This window comes from Chinchilla lanigera, unplaced genomic scaffold, assembly GCF_000276665.1.
Source record: "Chinchilla lanigera isolate Chin_1 unplaced genomic scaffold, ChiLan1.0 scaffold00035, whole genome shotgun sequence".
Classification (NCBI taxonomy): Eukaryota; Metazoa; Chordata; class Mammalia; order Rodentia; family Chinchillidae; genus Chinchilla; species Chinchilla lanigera.
The window spans coordinates 9520976-9542878 of record NW_004955436.1 but is presented as its reverse complement, the minus strand read 5'-3'; positions in this window follow the sequence as shown (position 1 = coordinate 9542878).

Here is a 21903-nt window from a genome sequence, read left to right as displayed (position 1 = left end):
TCACTCAATGCTTCTTTTATAACTGCTCTTAGTTCTTTTTCACATATCATATTAGAGAATTAGTACAGCCTTTAAAACTTTATTAACAAGAGCAAATTTCATATCCATTGATTTCTTTCCTAAAGACACTCACCCATCTGATATCTTGGTAGTTTCTTCTCATGTACATTCTAGCCATGAAAACTCAGTAGGATGTAGATAAATCCAATGAACAGAGAAAGAATCCTATTGAGTCTTGGAATATTTGGTGCACTGAAGGATCCGGAATTACAAAATCGAATCCTCACATTGTAACCAGGAAGCTAGGTGCATTCAGGTCTTCCCATAGTATGTTTTTCATTTACTCTGTAGGCTGGCAAATCTGACCTCTGATGGCCACGTTCATCAGTCCTTGAAGCCATACTTGGAGCTTCAGCATTAACATCATGGAACACCACTTTGCTGCCGCGGAGGTAAGACACCAACGCCAGGGCATATGTCATATCAGTCAACAGAATGTGCACCCTGGATGACTTCAGCTTCAGGGTGGGATATTCAAGTACCACAAATGAGACTTGACACAGTGTTCACACTGTTGGTGGTTGGAACAGCTGTGAGCTGCAAGCCCCATGCACCAGCCGGCAGCACACTTGGCACCCCCACCCCCACCACACCTCAGCCTCGCCCTCTAAGTCAGTGCTTGGAGATGCGCAGAGGAACAGCTGAATATCAAAGGGCTTTTCCCTTCCATACTGCCTGGATGACCACCATGGACAAGCTTTTTGGGGCATTTTGGAAGAGATGATTTAAAATACAGAGACAAAAATTTTTGGAGAAAGGGTGGATAAGCCAAAACATATACACTGAAGGAATAAAAATAAGAGCAGTAATGATGATAATAAACAGCCTTTGCTGTTAAATCCTCCCACGGTGATGTCAGACTTCTCATGTTTTTTAAAGACAATCTGTTGGCTCATATCAATAAATCTTGGTTCCAAACAGAGGAGGATGATTTGGGCAGTTTTCAAAATTTTGTACACTACTGCGATAATCGGTTATCAAAGAGAGAAGATATAAAAAAGAAATGCAATTATTATCTTGGAATGATTTTGGATACAGACCAATATAATTTAGTATCTAAAGCTTGGAATGGTAGCTCTAACCAACACATATCAATATGAACACTGATAAATACTTTAAAGGCTATCCCTTCCTCATTTTTATGCTATAAGGAGGATACAAAATAGTTGTGGGTTTCAAATAAAAGTTTTGCCCTGAGATAGTGTAGTAATAGCTATATGTTGATAAGTTTTGCTCAAATTACCTTTAATTCTGATTCAATGCAACATAGGAGTTTTGAAAGCTCTCCATGTTGGGCAGAAGAGTGTAAAAAAATCATGGGTGTTGGGATACAATAGTCAGAGAATTCGTCACCAGAACATAAAAGAGAAGAAGCAGCTACTAAAATCTCAGCAGTTTTATACTTGCTAAATGGTTAAGAGATCTATAAATACTGTAACAAATATGGTTCTTAACCTTGAACAGGAAATGAAATTTGGGCAAGAGTTTTAGTTCATTATTTATGGTGAAGTGGTGGAAGGAATACTTTCTGAAATTGACACATCTGGACATTGTGAACCAGTGAGGTATGAGTTTAAGTTTTGTATCTTCCCACAAGACCCAGCTCAGCCATACAATTTTTTGCATTTACCTAGTTTGTCTAGAAGATGAAACAGTACAGAAGCAAATGTGAAATTCCCCGTATGCTAAACTTGCCTCCCAATATGTCAATTGCATAAGAAAAATTCACACAAAAATAAACAACCAGGCTGGGGATATAGCTCGGTGGCATAAGTGCTTGCCTGGCAAGCGCAAGGTCCTGAGTTCAATTCCCAGTACAAACAAAGCAAAAACAAAAACAACCACCAGTTCGCAAAACCAACCATGTAATGTTAGCTAATTGAAATTTTACTGATAAGTATGAGAATATGACCAAAAAAATTATCTGCCAGAGGGCTCACTTCCCTGGCCACACACCCACCCAAATATTAATTAAATGAAAGTAAATGAGGCAGTCAAGCACAACTTCAAACCATAGGACCCTGGCAGTGGATGTAATTATTAGAATGGTGACTCCCTGATGTTAGCATGGCTGGAACCACCTGCAATATTTTCTAACACTGAGATTTGCTCCACTCCAAGTTTAGAAACTTTCATTATTTACATTTTTAAACATTCTCAAGAGGTGCTGATATGCTGGTGGCCTAGGAGACAGGGCCACTGGTTGGATTTGGTTAGGCCATCCAAACTATTGCTGAAAACAGTTCATAGCTCTGTGCTCCAGTTCTGTACAAGGTAGAACATCTTTCATAGTAATACAAAAAAGTGACTTTCTCATGAAAAAGACCCCAACACCCTTCCGTACTTTCTGGCACCAGTACTAGTGGCAAAAGAAACTAAAGACGAATTTAGTGCTTAGACTCGCTGCCGTATAGTGGGCATCTGGAGGATCTTGCGAAAAGTGTTTGTCATTCTCCACCATATAGAAACCATGCCTGTGAGGCACAGTTGACCACCTCTAGGTAGGTGCCTTGATTAGAATAAAATGGGTTGATCTCATTTATCTTGGCCCCTCATGAGTTGTCTGTGCAGAGAAAACTTTAGAACTGCTGCTCAGAGATTTGAGGAACTGCACGCTCTTTCTCCTCTGTAAGCCAGAATGGAGAAACAGGTCATGCCAGAAGCTGCCAGCAGCCACTTATAACCTTAAGGCAAGGCAGACTCCGGGCAAAGTTGCATTTCCAAAGACCAGAGCCAAGAGAACAGCAGAGAAATAGAGCCAGACTCTTCATGGATCAGACCCAAAGCCCACACTGCCAGGAAAACCCTCAGTTGCATAACTCCATTAAGCTCCTATAATTTTAAACAAGGCTGAGTTGAGTTCTCTGTTACTTTAACCAAAAGTAAAGCAAATAAATCAAAAGGAAGAAGGCTCCTTCCTAAACAGGTACAGACAAAGCTAAGAAGAAATGAGAGCTAATAAGTAAATCATGCAACACTCAAATTCAAGGGAGGTAAAATAATCATCAAAATCAAGCAATAAGCATTCTACATGAAGTGAACTTTGGCTCTTTATAGATGAAAGGACCAAAATCTTGTTAATAAAGATTTTGAAACAAAGCTTCAGGAATTATAGAGAGGAGAGCTGGAGAAACTAGCAAAGGATCAAGGGACTCAGCACTCCGAGGATACAAAGCAGGCAGAACAATAACACGCACAAGCTCTTACAATGTCCACCTCACTTAGACCTCAGTGATCTATACACGAGACCAATGCAGTCCCCCTTTCTGGTGTACTAGTCATTCTTAATAAATCCTAGCTAAGTTTATAATGTCTTAAGTTAAAGAATCTTTCAGTTGTACACGGTGGTGCATCCCGGCAATCCTACCATTCCTGGAGGCTGAGGCAAGAGGATTACAAGTTCAAGCTGTTATGGTTTATGTCTGTGTGTCCCCCCAAAGCCTCATGCAGCCATGGGTCAGGCTTTTAGAGTTTGATTAAGGGTGTGAGAGCTGCACCCGCCCTGGGGTAGATAGTTTGCATATGTAAGGGAGAGGAAGAGAGTGCTTGAGGCCATTCCTCCCCCATTCCGCCCTGGTGTGTGGTTGTTGCTTTGCTGTGTTCTGCACCAGGAGCTGTAGCCCTCTGCCAATCTGCCTTGTAATCTGCCAAGTATGGACTGAAACGTCCACAAACTGTAAGTGAAATAAACCTTTCCTTCCTTCATTTTGAGTGTCAGGTATTTTCTCCCAGCAATGAGAAAAAAGTAACCGAGACACAAGCCCAGCCTGGGCAACTTAGCAAATTAGTGAGACCTTGTTTCAAGATAAAATATAAAAGCTTAAGTGAAATAAATCAGACCCACAGCTTAAATAATACATAGTTTCTCTTACATGAGAAAATCAAAATATAAATAAAGAACAAAACAAAAGATAGATAATAGGAAGTAGAGAGGTCTTTTTCAAATGAGAAAGGGACCAAGAGACAGGAGGAGAGGAGAGAGTAGGGAGGAAGGGAAAATGAAGAAAGAATTGAGATATGTTATTCCCAGTCCAACTCCCCACACTGAATGCAAGCGTTGTGTATGGCAAACATGTAGTAATAAAAAATAAGACTTTAGGATGTAGCACAGTGTGAAGACCCTGGGCTCAATCTTTAATATTAAAAAAAAAAAAAAAAAAACAGCAACAACAAAACAGAATCTTCTAGTTTACTGTAGAATACTGATTCCAGGACATATTACGATCCAGATTTGGGGCAAAGAGTAGATGAAATCAGTCAGGTAAGCCCATTCTCTTTTGAAAATGCTACTGTAACCAGACTTTTGAGTGGATAAATTCCGCCTTTACCAACAGAAAACAAACAAAAAGTAGAGCCATGGAAAATAAAGGACTTTTCAAGAAAAATAAATCTGACCTGCCAATTTGCCTATCAGAAAAGAAATTCTTTCATTGTTGTTTGATGTAAAGGCAAAGTAAGCTCTTTAAACCAAATGGTAAATAGAAAGAGCGTAATCACGGGAGTGAGATAAATCTGAGTTTGAAATCTCTTTTCTGTCATTTTACTTTGAACTAGCTATTTAATTTTCCTTAGTAATTTTCTAAACTTTCTTCTTTGTAAACTAAAGATAATAAGTAACTTGTAGAGAGGTGTGTGTGTGTGTGTGTGTGTGTGTGTGTGTGTGAGAGTGAGAGAGAAAAAGAGAGAGAGAGAGAGAGTTAAATAAAATAGTACATGGAGATCATCTCACAGTGCCTGGTAATTAGTAGGTACACAGTATATGATAATTTTCTATCTTTCTCTTATCCTAAATACTTCAATAATTTGTAAGAACAAAATATGCAATAGCTGCATTTAGGCTATATTTCACTTGGGCTTTTCATGAGTTAGGCTTAGGTTTAGGTCAATCTAAGTAAAAAGAAAAAGTTCAACAAAATAGAATCTTTCTAACCTATTATGAAATATGATACCATGACTGAGTAGAACATACATATCAGCATCCAGACTTGGGGCAAAGAGCAGATGAAACCAGTCAGGAAGGCCTACTCCTACCCTCCTTTGGAAATGTAGACCAGCTGAGCTTCCAGAACACTGCTGAATTAGAGGGGTAATCTTGAGGGTACTCTAATAGTACTGGGCAAAGGACCCTTCCCTGGGGAATCTATTCACAGAAGAAACCACAAAACGCCCAAAGGAACGCTCAGGTCTATGAGGGACACGAATGAATTCCACAGACTGTGGATCATGTTTCCTACTAGCAAAACGTCAGTGGATCTTGAAGTTTTTATTTTGTTTTTTGGGGTTCTTTTGTAGCTGTGTGTGTATATGCTGGTGCTTTTTGTTTTGTCTTTTTTTTATTTTGTGCTAAGGCTTAAACCCCAGGCCTCAGGCATGCTGAGCCTGTGGTCTACCCGCTCCCCAATCAAAGCTCTCTCTGTACCCCTTGAACCTGCTGATTTCTGGCGAGCAATGACCATGCTTGGTAATGGGCATGAGCCCTAAGGACTGACTGCATCTTTAAAAAGTAAGCCACCAAACAATGAATCTGCAAGAAAAGCATACGGCCTCTTCAGACTGGTTTATCAACATTGTCTCCTGGAATACTTCTACAAAGCTGTTGAAATTGTGGGCCAATTTAATCCTGCTTGTCAAACAGTAATAATCTCAAACTGCTGAGTTTAAAAGGAAAGGGTATCTTAACAGCTTTTTCATATGCTATTCCTGCTGTCTTTTATATAATAAAACTTTTCACAACTGGAAATTCCATCTATCAAAAATAATGTACACTTCTGGCTCCACATTTACAAGGGACGTGTTAATAGAGTGGCGGCTAGAGCTCTGTTTTGTTTTGTTTTTCTGGTTGTTTTAACCTTATTTTGCCACCTGCCAGGGACTTTTCTAAAAGCTTGCTTGAATGATAGGTTCACTAAAGAAAATTGTAAAACATACTCTAAAGAGCAGAGTGTGTCGTATAATAGTTCTGTGATTTTGCTGCCTGCCTCACTATTCACGTTGTACCTTGGGTGTTCTCCAGAACATAGAATGTTATAAGAAAAACTGAGTTCATGAGAAATTAATTTATATTGCAACACCGTTTATATCATATTGTAATGAAGTTTGTAAATTTTATCTGCATGTAAGAAAGCAAAGACACGAAAGGAAATATTGGTGCAATATATGGCATAGACTTGCTTCATGGAATGAGCATAACTGCATTGCTAGTTTCATCATTACCAGCCGTATGAGCTTGGGCACAACTCTACTACTGAGAGCCAAAACAAAAGGGGAATCAGTATATACCATGTAGATCACTGTAAAGGACAAATTAAACAATATGAAAATATTTTCTAAATCAAATAATGTGGAGGCAGTTTTAGAATGTTTGAATATTCTAGATTCAGAAATCAGCTCCATGGCTTACACCTATGTGATAGTTATAAGTAATTTAATTTATGCCGAAATTCTGCATCTGTCCACTACACAAAACAGTAACCCCTATAGTACATAGCTCACAAGTTGCTTCAAAATTCCAAGGGAACTGTATTCTCTAAAGAGTATTATTAACTGTGAAATATGATGAGTTTAATGAATATGTATTTTTTCCATTACAAAATATTCTTTGAGAAAAGCCTCCTAATTTTACTCACATGAATTCTTAACATCAACACTCCAATTTTGCATGCTAGATTAAAAAGACTCCGTAAAAACAGGAAATCTGACTGTTTGTTCAGTGACGTGCCCTGAACTCCTGCAGCAATGCCTTATCTGTAGCAAGCATCAATGAGTATCTGTTTAAGAAAAGCTAATTTAGGGGCTGGGGATTTAGCTCAGCGGCAAAAGCGCCTGCCTGGCATGCGCAAGGTCGTGAGTTCGGTTCCCGGTACCGGAGAAAAAAAAAAAAAAAAAAAAAAAAAGAAAAGCTAATTTAAATATACAGAGCACATTTTGAAGTTGCTATGTTAATGGTAACATTATCTGAATGGTGCTGAAAAAATCAACTGGATAATTAGACAGAGAACTTTCTGGAAGGGAAGGAAATAATTTCAGAGAAGACCATGTGCTTTTATACCATGGATTGCATTAGGAAGGAATAGCTACATTACACTTTCTTTCAGAGCCAAGCAATAAGGGGGCTTGTTGCATGTATGTGACAAAAAACAAGCAACCAATGAAAATAAACTAGAAGCAGTCACTCAGCAGCCTGGGGAGTTTTTCAAGAAAATGTTGACATACATTTGGTGCTATAACCTACATTTCACCTGCATATATACATGAAGTTCAATTAAATAGTCATTTCTCATAATGATGACGGAGTTCCCAAAGAAATGGTAAGTTACATGCAATATTATCCTTCCTACTAGAGAAAGGTGTATGTTTTTAATGTTAAGTAAGATAAATCAGAAACAGAAGCTTAAATATTTCTTCACTGAGAATTCCAAAATACAAATGAAGAGCAAAATAAAAGGTAGATAATAGGAAACAGAGAAAGAGATTGTTTGCAAAAGGGGAGGGAACCAACAGATGTGAAAGGAGGGAGGGAGATGGAAACAGGTTCAAATGTGTCCTGTCCACACCCTGACCCCACAAGGACTGCTCATTATGTACTGTAAACATGAACTGGTAAGAGGCTGGGAATATAGCTCAGTGGTATAAGCACCTGTCTAGCAAGTGCAAGGTCCTGAGTTCAATTCCCAATGCAAAAAAAAAGAACATGGATTGGTAAAATTAAAAATTAAACAAGAGAGGTATAGAGCATGCTTTGTAAATATGCCCTACAAAAGAAAAAACATTACTTTTTAAAATTTGGGTGTTTACTTCTTTTTTCCAAGTATTTTTATTAAGCCTCTTCTATGTCAGGGAATGTGGATTTACAAGAAAACAAAAGCACAAATATATATGTCCTACAGGGTAATGAAGTGTATGATTCAAAGAGCAAGAAAAATTAAACATCTTTTTTAGAAAATTATTTCATTTATCCATCTGTGTTCTTCGACCACCAATAATTGTATATGCGGTATATTTCCGATAAAATTAAAAACAAGTAAGCTATGTTCCTGTGTGTCCACGTTGGCACTCTGAATTGTCCTTGTTTGTAATTTTGCTCCTTTTCATTAGTTTTCTGCTCATTTGGTTTATTTATTGTTTGCATATTTTCTGTTTGGGAGTATTGCTTAGAATATTCCAATGTTATCATGTATTATTTCATAACAACTTCCAATGTACCTTTCTATCAAAATATTTCAATTATTTATTTACCATTATTTTGCTCCAACAATGATACTGTGAGTATATAAGATATGGACTATGCTTCGTTAGACTTTTTTTTTAATGTGTAGCGCAGAACCTGGAATAGCAGAGATGCTAAGTAAAAATGAAAAGGAGGAAGAGAGGGATATCTTCAGATAAAATTGATGGGAACACGTCACAGGCTAACCCAAGTGAGTGTATGATGTGAAGCTAAAGGCTTAAGAGCATACAAAAGAAAAAAACAAAACAAGGTATTGCAGGGTAAGTTTTGAACCAGGAATCAGAACATGTGTCTATGTGCCTAAATTAAACTCGTAAATTCTTATGTCATAAACAGGGCAGTCACAGCTTACTGAGCAGGCCAGAGTCTCCTACAACATCATGAGTCACAGCCAGGAGAAGTTCAGATTTTTATACCCAGATGAAAAAACAACCTGTAGTTGTCACCCCAAGAACATATGCATAGGATATGGGGGAAACGTTCTCTCGTTCTCTTCGTTTTTACTTTTTATCTGACCCGCCTAGAAAATTGGCTAAACACGGAGACCTGGCAGTCTGCATGTGGAAATTTGCCTGGTCCTAACCTACAGTACCACTTTCCTCTTTCTTGCATTATTATTTCACCCCTACACTCTAAATCTACAACAAAACAACGAAAAACTCACTGGGAAATTTTCTGCCAAAATTACATGCCTGCTGCTTCCAGACTTGAGAAACAGAAACTCAGAAGTGATTTACAGAAAAACAAAAGCACAAATAAAATCTAAACTGGCGCAGTCCTACCGAGCAGGTTTTACCTGTGCGGCTGCAATCTTGTTACCACACCACTTGTGTGCACTGGGACTTCCCACCCAGGCCGTGACGGGGGAGAACAGAGCTGGCTCCCCCCACCGTCCCGTCTGGAGAGGGGATTTCTCCTTGGTGTCCGTGAGGACCGCAGAAAGATATTACTTTACCAAAATAATCTCTCTTTAGAAGTTACGATTGCACCTTCAGCGCAGCCCAGCATGTGGAGTGTCTGCCTCGTTCACTTTGTTGTGTATTATTTTCCTATTATTAATCCAGGAAAGATCTCTCTCAGTGACTGCCTCTGATAGGGAATCCTCAAAATGGAGCATTATAATTTGTAGCCCAGATGATGGGAATCTCAAAGAGAAAATAGAGGCAAGTAGTGGAATTTTCACAAGTTGTCTTTCACTCTTTCTGAACTCTATGTAGCATGGCCCTGGAAGGCACTAACTCTGTTTTGTTAGTTTGTTTGTTTGCTTTCAGTACCTGGAATCGAACTCATGACCTCGTGCTTCCCAGGCAGGTGCTGTGTCACTGAGCTAAATTCCGAGCCCCAGGCACTAACTCTGAAATACTGTTATAGACAGGTAAGTTAGATAAAAATAGACAGATAGGGCTCGGCCCTCAAAGGAGCCAGTGCAGAAGATAAGATATCTTGCAGGTGTGGGAGAGGGCCACTGATTCAACCTTCTCCAGGAACAGCTCCTGCTCTCTTTCATGCCCACTTGCTATGTGACTTGCTTCTCCGTCTGATCCCAATTTAATCAATATTATCTGAGGAATTATGCTCCTAATCTTGTTGGTTGACCATAGTTTTGTCCCACCTCATGCCCACCATGTGATTTCCCATTTTTCCCCAACTTGCACCCACCTCATCTTGTGGTTTTGCTCTATAAAAATCCCTAGAAAAAACAGCAACCCACTGGGGACCCATTCTGTCTATCTATCTGTCTGTCTGTTTCTCTCTCTCAGTGACTGATTCTCTCTTACTCTCTCAGACAGATGCTTTCTTTCACCAATAAATATATTCTGCTCTTAACCTCAGTTGTTCCTAAAATTCATTCTTCAATTTTAGAGAACACAGACTTGTACGAGACATTTATCAGGTTGGGAGTTTCCTTCCCCTATATCAATAGTTCTGAGGGGAACAGTATGTTTAGGACATTAGGCTTAACCCTATCCTACTGCCACACCACCCATCAGCACATAGGAAGAGAAGGGAAATGTCTAGAAAGAAATTCTGAAGTAGAATATTGAGTTCCTCTATTGTCTTTAGGAAAGGAGTTGATAAAATCTAATAGGAGTGTTAAGGTTTGTGTCTGTATGTCCCCCCAAAGCTTCAAGTGGTCATGGAGGGAGGGCTTTTTGAAGGTAACTTGTTAAACCTGGACCTCTTGTTTTCATGCCCTCACTTCAGGAAACAGAGTTACAGTGTTCCAGATTCACTCAGCAGGGGGCCAGGGTCCTCACTTTGTAAACATCCTCAGCCTGTGCAAGAACAGGACACAGAGATGGCGTGAGTGTTACACCTGCCCTAGGGCAGGTAGCCTGCATACACTATAAGGGAGGAAAAGAGGCTTGCTCTCCTTTTCTGTGCTTGTTGCTTTTGCTGTCTTCTGCTGCCTTGAACTTCTTCCCCTCGGCCAGGCCACATTGCCTTAGATCCAGCTGATTATGGACTAATCCTCCACAAACTGCTAAATAAACCTTTCCTCCTTTAACCTTGGGTGTCAGGTATTTTGTCTCAGCAACAAGAAAAGGAATTAAGACAGGGGGCTTGCACTGACTTAGAATATCAGGGATCTGATTTGCTCCATTGAAAAGATGTAAGGAATTATTTAAAACAACATGCATTTTTCTAATTTAATACATACTTATATATATAAACTACCATAAAATTAAGGAATCTTTTGGGGGAGGGATTTTAGTATAAATCATATGAATAGAAATCAAAAGTGTCCCCCAAAAGAATAGAATCTTAATGTGGAAAATGTATATATATTATTATTTAGTGAAGGAGATAAAATGAAGTCATTTTTAATTTTTATTTACAAAATTGTTTTAACTAGTCTATTTCTGGCTTTAATTGCTCAATAGTTTGCTTAATTTTTACTATTGCTCAATGTAACACATTATGTGAGATAGATCTCTATTTCATTCTCTCAGCAAGGTTTGTAACCAGAGATTTTTTTTTTTGTATTTTTAAGACAGGGTTTCAATATGGTGTTCAGGCTGGAGTTGAACTCACAGTGATCTTCCTGACTCAGCTTCCTGAGTGCTGGGATTATAGGTATATACTACCACGCCTGGCTATAGTCAGAGATTCTTCATAAAAGCAAAATAATTAAATGACCTGCTAAAATCACTATTTCCACTGAGTGTAGTTCTAAATCTTCCTGAATATGCAAAGTGTTTGAAGGGGGAAATGTATAGTCTTTGTTTAGTTTGCTTTTTGTTTTTTGATGCAATTTTTGTGTGTGTGTTTGTGTCTGTTTCTTTGATTGTTTTGTCTTTGACAGAGCACTTTTATTAGCCTTGAAGAGGTTGCTTTTTTTAGTCAAAAGAATCAATTTTCTGTATCTAATGTAGTGAGTATCTCTCAATCTTAACATATCTAACATTCCCTTTATAAGCCTGAAATAAAATTTATACATAATGTAATTTATGAACACAGATAACTTCCAGGAAGGAAACAAGGAAGGAAGAAAAGAAGAGGAGGAAGGAAGAAAGAACACCATAACTACAAACTTGTAGAGCTATAATAAGAAAAAAAATTTTTTAAATAATTTACATTTTAACATGTAAGGACTTGGGCACAAGCACACAGGAAGATATATGAAACTGTCAGATGCTTGTACCTACATGAAATGAATGAGATAGCATTTGTGACAAGTAGGGTGATATGAACTTTTTTGTACAGGGAAATGAATGAGCAAATGTATGTATGAATGGGAGAAAAAACTGAGGTGAGAAAAAAACAAAACATGGTAGGCAGAATCATCCCCTGTGGAGGCGGCTGGGAGGTGGCTGTGTCCTTATCCCTGCAATGTTGGAAAACCTTACATTACAGGACAAAGAGAAATTAAGGACTCACAGATGGGATTAAGATGACAAAATCCACTAATCTTAAAATGGGAACATTGTTCTGGATTATGTGGGTGACTAGATGGACCTGCTGAGTGGAAGAGAAACAGATGTGGAGACAGAAGTCAGGGCAGTGAGTTATGGCTGTGGGAGGTTCAGCTCGCCTCAGCCATTTTTGATGATGGAACAAGAAGCCATGATTTGAGAAATGCCCGAAGCCTCCAGAAACCAATCAAAGTAAGGGAAGAGATCCTCCCCGAGAGTCTCCAGAAAGGAATGTTGTTCTGCCAAAACTGTGATATTAGTCCCTTGAGACTGTGCAAGACTTTCACAGAACTGTAAGAGAATAAATCTTCATTGGTTCATACCATTAAGTTTGTGATGATTTGTTATAGCAGCTAGAAATTAATAGGTAAACAGACCAGTTTTAATTATATGATAAAGTTTTAATTACCTGATAAATATGACATAATTAAAGTAAAAATGACAAATGAAGACAATAATAAACTTCTACAGGAGAAAAAACAGGCAATAGGATACCCTTATGGATGAGGTTTGCTTTACACACATAGAATGAAAATAACTCATCACATCGTGGCATGGAAGAAGGCAGGAATGCTTCATCACAAAAGCCACATTTTATTCTGGAAAGCCAAAGATCTTGTCAAGACATATACTAGAGTTTTAGGGTTTAGGACTTGATCTTTATCTATTGATGGTGGAGACTAAACATACAAGCAAATTCAGTACAGTATAAAACAAATTCTATAGAAAAGTGGAATAGTTATCCTCTGGGAATATTATCCAAGTAGTTTTGAATATAAAATTACCAACTCCAAATTACATAAATGATTTCATTATGCTTTTTCAACAGTAGATTATTTATCAGTGGGTTAGAGAATATTTTTAAAATATATGTTGGAAAATATGAAACATTTTTTTAAAACTATCTTTACCAATAAAATGTCATGGTATCTTTGAGATCCACTGTTTTGCTGTTAATTTAGTGATGCTCTAAACCTGTAAAAAGAGGCACAAGAGATCGGGGCTATAGCTCAGCGGTAGGGCACACGTTTAGAGTGCATGTGATCTGGTCCTGGGTTCAACTCCCAGGATTGAAAAAAATAAAAGAAGCGCAAATATCTTCTTTAACACATTTGCATACAACAGTTAAAAACGTAGATCAGTGCCAATGAATTGTTCAGATAGCTTAAAAACCAAGACTATACTGAAACACATGAGGCTTCTTGGGCAAAATATTGAAAAGGCTTGGCGTGACTCCAAGAGCGATCACCTGCTTGAGTCTTCGAACTCCCGTTACCACCCTCACCTTACCGGAACGTAAATGCGCTATCAAAGATCACGGCACAGTTACTGCGATATTGTTTGGCAACCTCGTGGTGAACTCTTCATACAATTTCAAAGCAAATGTACTTCTGTTTGCAGCAGAGCTCCATTCTAGGAAAATTACCAAAATGTTCTTCATTTCTTGTAATTTGTTATCATTATTACTAACGCTTTGCTTAATTACCTTGTGGTGAAAATCCCAGCTGTTTGAAATCCTATTGTGTGTCTTCTGCGTCCCCAGTGGAAAAATGAATATTCTGTCATTGTGGCATGCAGAATTCTACATGTTTAGGCAAGTTTGATAAATTCACTGCTATCTCTTTCATACATTTGTTTTCACTTTAATGAATTAAAGTTAAAGGAATGTGTCAAGATTCCTCATTATGATAGGGTACGTATCAGCTTCTGTCTTCTGTCCTTCCGCCAGTTTTGCTACACATGTTCGGAAGTTCCTGTATCAGGTGAACAGTTGTTTTTCAAACCTTTATTGTTTTTGAGTGACGCTATCCATCTGTAATGATTCCTTCCGTGTCTTCCTATCCGGTGCTAACACACACTTGCCTTCATTTTTTGCATTTCATTTTCACCTGTGAGCTGTTATGTTGACCTGTGTCTCCTTCCTCTTCTTGCCGCCTACATTATGGTGATACCAGGGGATCTCACATCATTTACAGCACTCACATTTGTATGTTTCTATTTGTCCCCTCCTCGCCTTTTTCACTCATTGGCATATGCTTACTTCTGTGTGTCAGAAACCTCAAAACACACAGTATAACTTTTTAAGCCATCAATTATCTTCTTAAAGACATTTGTATGAGAGGAAACATGTATGTACATCGTTAAAGTTTCTATTTCCCTTCATTCCTATGTATAGTGTGAAAAAATCTGTATGTTATAGCTATTTTCGAAATACATTCTTTACCACTTAGAGAATTCAAAGTGTTCACATCGGATTTTTTGGTTCTTTCCCTGTAGTACTTTAAGGATGCTGCCTGGCTAGCCTCTTGCTGGTGTTGTTTTCAGTGAGAGACCTGCTGTCATTCCTGGCCTTGTTCTTCCTTTGTGATATCTTTTTTCTCTGACTTCTCATCTTATTTTCTCTTTATCATTTATTTTGAAATTTTTTCTTACTATGGGATTTGGAGTAGGTTTCTTGCTATTTCATGTCATTGGAGTCAATTTCTTGTTTTACTTTATGCTTTAATCTGTAGCTTTATTAAAGTTTTCATCAAATTTAGAAACATTGTAGTCATTATTTCTGCAAATATTCCTTTTCTGTCCTATTTCCTTTGGAAACCATAATCGCCTGCGCAGTGGATAATTAAATATTGTCCTAGAGCTGATTGATGCTTGTCATTTACTTTTTATGCCTTATCTGCATCTGCTTCATGCCGAATAATTCCTATTGCTGTATCTATAAGTTCATTAGTACTTCTCCTCCTTATTTTTCTGCTATATATCCCATTTGGTGTGTTTTCCATCTTTGTTATTCTCCTAATGTCATTTCTAATCTTTCCTTTGGTTACCCTAGCATACAGTCTAGGATTATAAGAGGTCTCATGTCCTTGCCTTCTAAGCCTAGTATCTGTCAGTTCTGATTAACTGCCTGATTGGTAGGTTGGTTTTGATCAAATTATTTTTTCTCCTCATTATAGGTGGTAGTTTTGCCATTCATTTTATGCCTAAAAATTTTTATTACATTCCAAGCATTGTAAATACTTCCTTCTTCAATGCTGTGTACCTTGTACTCTAAAGATATTTTTCACTTTTTCTGAGATGCAAGTAAATTACCTGGAAACAGTTTGATGGGTCGATGTCCTGAATTTGATATGTATTTGCTATATAAGATAGCGGGAGAGTTAGCCTGGAATTAATTACTCCCCACTGTCAACACAAGGTCCTTCTGTCCAAAACCTGTGAATTGTGTAGTTTTTTTAGTCTGCCTGGTGGGAGCAATACACTGTCTCATCCTGCGTGACTACTGGGTCCTGCGGCCTTTTATCATTTTGCTTGGTTCTTTTCCTTCTCCTACTGTTCAAGCAGTTTCCTCAAATGCATGTTCTCATCACTGCTTTGCTGGATATTACATGACGGTTCTCTAGAGGTTTATATGAATTTATGTGCATGGTGGGCTCCTTCCTGGTATTCCTGCTGCCATGGGAAGTTCAGCTGCACTCTTATTCTTGATTTCTTAGTCCATTTTACACTTCAGGGAGTACGCTCACTGGTCACCTGTCTTCCCTTCCTAATGCCCGGGGATTCTACAAGGCTAAGGCACCACAGAGCTCATCTCATTTATTTCCCATCTGCTAAAGGTTACTGTATCGTCAGCTATCAATGACTTGAAAACTATGCTATCTTGTATCTACATAGTTTTTCAGTTGTTTCCAATAGAAGGATGTACTTGGTTCTTGTTATCCATTTTGGATGTAAGTGAAGATGGTGTGTATTCACACAATATCAATATTTTAATATTCCTTTCATGGGGGAGGGTCCCCAGGGCTTCACACATGCTACATCCCGTTTGTGAGCTGTATCCCCAGCCTCAAATTTCTTAATATTGAATTTCAAATCGGTGAGTCTAGTCAATTTCAATCTGGCACTATCCCTTGGGCAAAGGAACAATGTGTGTTGGTTGGCTGTCCCATTATAGGACACAATACTCCACATCCACGACCTAAAAAAGGAGAGGTTTAGCCTGACTCACAGTTTCATGGGATCACTTTTATGGGTGACTGGCTCCCAGGCAGAAATACTGTGAGCAAGGGCATGGCACAGCAAAGATGCTCAGCTCATGGCGGCTGGGACACAAAGCAGGGAACAGCGCCAGGGAGGAGGGAACACATACGATACCCCGAGTCACACCTCCACAAGCCACCCTGACACACGCAGAAGGGTGCTTTGCAAACCTACCAGGCATTTCTTAACCCAGTCAGGTTGACACAGTTAATGTCTGTGTCAACCTGTGTCACATAGCACCCCTTGTCAACTGGACACCCAAATGTATCTCCCTAAGCCAATACCTTATCTCCAAACAAAAACAGTAGCGAGTTTATAATTTCACCTAACATGACACTAATATCCTGTGTACAACTGAAAATGTACTAATTCTTTCTTCAAAATAGAAGGCAAAGTTTTTCTTTGGCTGATACTTATTCTTTGCCTGATTCTCCATAATTTAAAATGTAGATTTAACAATACAGTATTTAAGAACCCATTTTAGGGTAGTAAGCAACATGGCCAGGGCTCCAATAGACACAGACTTAATGCCAGCATGCTCAGAGTCAACCCCCTCTGGAAGCCATCCAGTCCAGCCCTGAGTTTTCACCACAGAGGGTAGGGTTCCGTGTCCTTCCCTGCCTGACCTTATATGTCGAGGGAGGAGGTCCTGTATCTAGCCTGTGACATTTCTTCCACTCAGTCCTGTGGTAGGGGGACACCAGCAGCCCTGAAGTGTATTTGCTCTACAGTTGATCTGTAATTCAGTTTCATCTCTTTGAACACTTGATTGGGCATTTGAAACTCACGGAGACATGGGAAAAGTCTTTGTTACGTGTAACTGCCCCGCACATTGTAAGCCATTAGTTACCTGTGACTCCTGCCTCTTCCACCAAATAGTAATATACCGGTTCAAAATGTGAAGAACCTTGCAAGCTCTAATTAACTTGATCCATATGCAAAAAAGTCACAGAAAGGTAGTGAAGGTGTTTAGAGTAGGCAAAAATACAAGGATGAAACAGTGATGAACTTGACGAGGCTGTCAGTGTCTTAAAGAGGACAACATCCTGGTAACAGCAGAGCATTACCAGAGCTCAGAATATGGCACATAGTCACTAATAGATGGATAGATGGATCGGTGAGAAAAAAGAGAAAGAGGCAGAACATAGGAGGCAGAAAAAGACCATAAAGATTTAGTGTACTTTAAGGAAAACCCAACCAAAAGTAATATTAATGGGACTGTGTGAACAGGACAGATGAAGAATGTTTAGGAGAAAAAAATCAATAGGTCCTGTGAAATAGTTCCTAGGCTAGAACATTAATTCTAAAGCCCAGATAATCACTGATTGTAGCCGTAATACACTTTAAGCACAAAGAAGATGGCCAAAGATAAAGTTACTTATTCTTTTTCCTTCAAGGTGTGCATGTTCCTCACACGTATCTCTGCTTTTCACATCACATAGGAATGTACTTAATTATGTAACAAAACTTTAATAAAGACCTCTTCAGTTGGTATAAATAAACAATGCTTTATCTCACTCACATAATCCAGCCGTTCTGATCTCCAACACTGTTGTAGCTTTGCCAATGAGTTTTTTTCTGGGGTTAGCTGTTATTAAAGGACAGGGTTTAGCATAAATTTATACCATCCTGAATTCCTTTCCCAATTTTATACTGTATAGTTATGAGTTTTTCCAGTTCTTTTTGGACTGACCAGGTTAAAGACAGGCATCCCCCACATTATTCCTTATTAAAACCAACACTATTTACATTTAAAGAAAACTATCAGATGTGGCAAAGGAATCTGAAGGATTTTGGTGATACAGGATATTTATTTATAACATAGCACCGAATTGAACAAATGCAGGAGTTCATGAAGAACAAAATTCCTTGCAGAGCAGAGATTAAGTAAATTAGAAAAACAGGAAAAGATGAGACAATGAGGACATGGATGTGGTGCAGATGAGAAGAAACGGTTAAAAATCAGAAGAGAACAAAACACTGAGGCTGAAGGCAGTAGAGAAAGGAAATCAGAATGGGTTACGGGGAGCTGGAAAAGAGACAGACAATCAAGAGTGTGTGCGGGCCTGTCACTGCGGAGACACAGAACATCCTACAGAAGTACGAAACAAAAAAGAAAAGAAAAGAAGTACAAAATGGGGCTTTCCCAAGGAAAACATAGTAAACACATAAACAGTACAAAGAAAACAATTGACCGAAGTTATCTTAATGAAATTAAAGTCACTGCGTGAGAGTTATGGTATGCAGCAAAAGAGTGGAGGATTGTGCCACAGAGAGGATAACCAAACCCAGAAAAAGGAAGCAAACCTTTGAGAGAGGTCAGACTGAGCTGAAAAGCGAGAGAAGGACACCCAATTCTAGGACAAGTTTTCCACCTCATATTCTAATCAGCATATTTATTTAATACATTGGAGTCCAGGACAAACAAATGTGCTTGCACTGGTGGCATGGGGAAATAGGGAGCACGCCAGTGCTCTCATATCGAATGAACACAAACTAAATTATATAAGGAGATGAGAATTAGATATTGAACATGAGAGAAATTGTGACAAAGACTTGGACCATGGCACCTTTGCTGCACACTTGGGTAACACCTAATCTCCAGGCTCTTGGGATTCTTAGGGCTTTATCTTGTCTTCCCAGCACAAGCAATTTGAGAGAAGTGAGCTTTAGGAATAATGTCCATTAAGATATTAGTTGAGAAAAGACCGCATTTCACACTTAAACAAAAAACACTTATTTACATCCTTTTTGAAACAAGATCAAAGCACCTAGGACTAGGCATTCAAAGAAGCAAATGGAAGGGGTTAAAAATGTCAAAGGCTCAGGTCTCCACTAGGACCTCAGGTGCATACTTTATAAAATTGTAAGTTTGTATAAGTACCCTGACTCTCAAAGGATGTGCCTTCTCTCAAAGGAATATTTTATAGCCCTATAGTCTTGGGAAGTTTGAGGAGATTTTAATTAAACTTAATAGTCATCATCCCTCATCACTCCTCACCCCTCATGACTCATTATTAAAGTAAAAGACTTAATGTTACCTTAATAGAATTATTAATAGTAGGAAGATTTGTGACATGATGAACAGTTCTCTAGGCAATTGCCAAATTTATTTAATATAACTGAGTTCAGAACAAAAACAGTATGCTTTCGAATGGTCTCAAAACAAAAATACCTGGGAGGATAGGCAAGAGAGAGAAAAATTAGTGCAATGGTAGATGAGGTAGTATAGACTGATGTGGTGAGAATATACACTTCCCAGGCTAAGAGCATGTTTGAAATTTAATAAGGTCAAAGACTCATCAACAAAACATACAAACTGGAAAATAATTGGAACAAAGAAGAAAATATTATAGATAGTAGAAAGTACACAGGAACAAGCTTGTAATAATAATACTTGTGGCTTTTTCATAACTTAGTGACAGTAGATTTTGATAAATTGCAGAATGTCTCATCCAGTGAATTCTCTTTCTCAGTATTCTGAGGCTCTTTTCTGTGTACAGCAGCAGATGGGCTTGTTCTGAGAGTGAGTGAGTGAGTGAGTGAGTGAGTATGAACATTATTTGAGCAGATTATGGCTTCCTGCAATGGAATATGCTGTATTGGGAATTGTTGGATATCATCACACGCACACAACAAAAATTCTTACAGTAGTCCTTAATGTTTCCTATCACATTTTGTGAAAATGTTTATAGTATTTTATAAACAATAATGAGCTAAGTATCACAGAAGCTTCTATTAACAATATGTAAAGGAAAAGAAGTCAGTGACACTAACAGCGCCGAGTTTATTTTGCAAGCTTGTAGAATGCTAAGAACTGTGATCTGACCTCCAAACACCTACTGTCTTATCTAGTTCTGACAGACTTACTATATGCCTTTCCAATAACACATTTGATTTAAATATGAGCTGCACTGATGAATTATCAAATTGTTTTAAATTAAATCATAACTTTGTGAAGATACTTGTAGAGTTAAAATCCTATATATTATTCTAAAATATTGCTCTCAAATTCAATTTAGATTTTTTTTTCTCTTTTGCCTCTACTATTATTTCAATCTTCCCTATTTTTCCAGGATGCTAACTCTATTCTCCTGCATTCTTTCCACCATTTATTTCTTCTTCTTAATATATTGTGTCATCTCTTAATCATTTTGTATCCAGTCTTTCTGTCAGTTCTCTCCTTCCTCTCTGGGTTATCTACCTTTGGCTCTCTTGGTCTCACTGGATTCCTAGTATTTGTGAGTGATATTGCAAGTTGACTCTGGGTTGCATTAAGCCAGGGCCAAAACGCAGAAGAGAACAAAAGGTCAAACAGTAATATGCTGACAAGATTGGTACAAGGACTTCTCACCCTAACATTGTCTGCAACTTTGAACTAAGGATCTCCTCAGATGTTTTCAAAACCTTGGCTCTTCCTGGATTCTGCTGGTGGTTAAAACCCTTAGGAACTCTTGGCTTGTGTTAAACTAGTTCCATCTTCACAGAGTTTTCCTCAGTGTCTCTACATCTGAATCTTCTCTTCTTATAAAGAACTCATCATTGGATTCCTCTAATCCAATATTGTCTCACTTTAACTTGATTACATTTTTCAAATAAAGTCACACTCGTAGGTCCTGGGATATACACTCAACATACCTTTTTGGTACTACCGTTCAGCTCACAATAGACTACTTCCCATTGTCTCCAACTGAAATCACAGCAGTGAACTATCTAATACGCTGTTTAATTCACACTGCTTAGTTTTAATGTTTATATTTAGGATGCCTTTCCATATTAATCATCTACTGATGATATTAAGAAAACTATAAGACAGAATTTTCTTCTTTCATCTGCAAAGCATAGGTTGAAATACAAATTTTAGTAATGAAGTCTTCAATTTTGTTCAAATAATTTTACTTTTATTTTAAACATACCTTTAAAAACACAAAATCCCACATAAGAATGTTACTTTAAAGAGGTACTGCTAAACTGTGCTAAAATACCCAGAGGAAGCTGTTATTGTCTTCCTATAAAACAAAATGAAGATTGCTTTGAATTAAAGTAATAAACTCAGATTTCACTTGAAAGCAGAACAGATGTAAAATCTGAATATTCAGTAACAAGTGAGCAGAAAGAGTAACCTTTTCTTTATTTTTGGTTTCAGTTAATTACACTAATTAAAATTAGAACTTGCACCATTGAAATTACCTGCAGCTGTCTGGCTCTTGTTGCGAATGTTGGTGTACAATGAAAACACTCCGACAGAGGGCACCAGGAGGTGTTTGTGAGCGACACACCCACACAGCCTTGTCATCTCACAAAGATCGCAGGCAGCATAACTAAGAAGGTGATTGTGCTCATGCGAAAGAATAATAATGTGTTTGAAGACAGTGTATTAACCCTGTTGTAAAGTATTGATTATACTCTGTAGTGAAGGAAATGAAAGAACAAAGACAGACTGTTTTTAATTCTTATCCTGTTTGCTCTTGCTTGTTTCACTCCATCTCAATTTACACTTATATTCAAGAACACTAAAATTGTATCACCAAGCCTCAAAGGCAGTTTTATTTTTCCTATACACTTGGTAACAATCTGATGCTTTGAATAACAGATGCATAATCTAACCTAGAAAGTGATGAATAAGGAATATCATCCAAACTCTGATAACTGTGAACT